This window comes from Schistocerca gregaria, unplaced genomic scaffold (genome assembly GCF_023897955.1).
Source record: "Schistocerca gregaria isolate iqSchGreg1 unplaced genomic scaffold, iqSchGreg1.2 ptg000623l, whole genome shotgun sequence".
NCBI classification, from domain to species: Eukaryota; Metazoa; Arthropoda; class Insecta; order Orthoptera; family Acrididae; genus Schistocerca; species Schistocerca gregaria.
Genome location: NW_026062011.1, coordinates 605,001 through 607,500, shown reverse-complemented (window position 1 = coordinate 607,500; position 2,500 = coordinate 605,001). Strand labels below are relative to the sequence as shown.

The window sequence follows — 2,500 nt, the reverse complement described above, 5'->3', positions numbered from 1 at the left end:
AGTAGTCTAGCAGGCACCGGTACAGGGGCCCAGGACATTCCAACTTCCTTAGGCTGTCGAACAGTGCCGGCCACCATAGGTTGTCGAAAGCCCCAGCGATGTCAACCATTATCCCCGCAACGTACTTGGCTGTAGATGTGTCCACCAACAACATTGCCTTGTTTATAGCATCTTCTGTACACAGACCCCTCCTGAATCCATATTGGTCGGGACTGCGTCCCCTAAGTTCCCGGTGTTGCTCTAGCCGAAGGCATAGGAGCTTCTCCTGGAGCTTAGCCATGGAGTTCAAGAGACAGATGGGTCGGTATGATTTCGGCACTTCCGGATCCTTGTCCTCACCCTTTCTCAGAATGACCACTTCGGCCAACTTCCACGATTCTGGTACCCGTCCCTGACGTAAGCACTCATTGTAGAGGTTAGTCAGGTAAGGGCAGATCTCCGCGCACAGGGCTTGGAGAACAGCGGGAATCTCGTTAATCCATTCATGCGCGTCACTAATTAGATGACGAGGCATTTGGCTACCTTAAGAGAGTCATAGTTACTCCCGCCGTTTACCCGCGCTTGCTTGAATTTCTTCACGTTGACATTCAGAGCACTGGGCAGAAATCACATTGCGTCAACACCCGCTAGGGCCATCGCAATGCTTTGTTTTAATTAGACAGTCGGATTCCCCCAGTCCGTGCCAGTTCTGAGTTGATCGTTGAATGGCGGCCGAAGAGAATCCGCGCACCCGCGCGCCCCCGGAGGAGCACGCTAAGGCGGACGCGGCCTCGCAGCAAGGAAGATCCGTGGGAGGCCAAGGCACGGGACCGAGCTCGGATCCTGCACGCAGGTTGAAGCACCGGGGCGCGAACGCCGCGCAGGCGCGCGCATCCTGCACCGCCGGCCAGCACGAGGCCAACCAACGGCGAGAGCAGACCACGCCCGCGCTAAACGCCCGCACTTACCGGCACCCCTACGGCACTCACCTCGCCCAGGCCCGGCACGTTAGCGCTGACCCACTTCCCGACCAAGCCCGACACGCCCCGATCCTCAGAGCCAATCCTTATCCCGAAGTTACGGATCCAATTTGCCGACTTCCCTTACCTACATTATTCTATCGACTAGAGGCTCTTCACCTTGGAGACCTGCTGCGGATATGGGTACGAACCGGCGCGACACCTCCACGTGGCCCTCTCCCGGATTTTCAAGGTCCGAGGGGAAGATCGGGACACCGCCGCAACTGCGGTGCTCTTCGCGTTCCAAACCCTATCTCCCTGCTAGAGGATTCCAGGGAACTCGAACGCTCATGCAGAAAAGAAAACTCTTCCCCGATCTCCCGACGGCGTCTCCGGGTCCTTTTGGGTTACCCCGACGAGCATCTCTAAAAGAGGGGCCCGACTTGTATCGGTTCCGCTGCCGGGTTCCGGAATAGGAACCGGATTCCCTTTCGCCCAACGGGGGCCAGCACAAAGTGCATCATGCTATGACGGCCCCCATCAACATCGGATTTCTCCTAGGGCTTAGGATCGACTGACTCGTGTGCAACGGCTGTTCACACGAAACCCTTCTCCGCGTCAGCCCTCCAGGGCCTCGCTGGAGTATTTGCTACTACCACCAAGATCTGCACCGACGGCGGCTCCAGGCAGGCTCACGCCCAGACCCTTCTGCGCCCACCGCCGCGACCCTCCTACTCGTCAGGGCTTCGCGGCCGGCCGCGAGGACCGGCCATGACTGCCAGACTGACGGCCGAGTATAGGCACGACGCTTCAGCGCCATCCATTTTCAGGGCTAGTTGCTTCGGCAGGTGAGTTGTTACACACTCCTTAGCGGATTCCGACTTCCATGGCCACCGTCCTGCTGTCTTAAGCAACCAACGCCTTTCATGGTTTCCCATGAGCGTCGATTCGGGCGCCTTAACTCGGCGTTTGGTTCATCCCACAGCGCCAGTTCTGCTTACCAAAAGTGGCCCACTTGGCACTCCGATCCGAGTCGTTTGCTCGCGGCTTCAGCATATCAAGCAAGCCGGAGATCTCACCCATTTAAAGTTTGAGAATAGGTTGAGGTCGTCTCGGCCCCAAGGCCTCTAATCATTCGCTTTACCGGATGAGACTCGTACGAGCACCAGCTATCCTGAGGGAAACTTCGGAGGGAACCAGCTACTAGATGGTTCGATTAGTCTTTCGCCCCTATACCCAGCTCCGACGATCGATTTGCACGTCAGAATCGCTACGGACCTCCATCAGGGTTTCCCCTGACTTCGTCCTGGCCAGGCATAGTTCACCATCTTTCGGGTCCCAACGTGTACGCTCTAGGTGCGCCTCACCTCGCAATGAGGACGAGACGCCCCGGGAGTGCGGAGGCCGCCGCCCCGTGAAGGGCGGGGAAGCCCCATCCTCCCTCGGCCCGCGCAAGGCGAGACCTTCACTTTCATTACGCCTTTAGGTTTCGTACAGCCCAATGACTCGCGCACATGTTAGACTCCTTGGTCCGTGTTTCAAGACGGGTCGTGAAATTGTCC

At 57.9% G+C, this 2,500-nt stretch overlaps 1 pseudogene; it reads right to left on the bottom strand.

Annotated features, from left to right (window-relative positions):
- LOC126317342 (large subunit ribosomal RNA) overlaps positions 1–2,500 on the bottom strand; it is a 6,465-nt pseudogene that overhangs the window by 3,059 nt on the left and 906 nt on the right.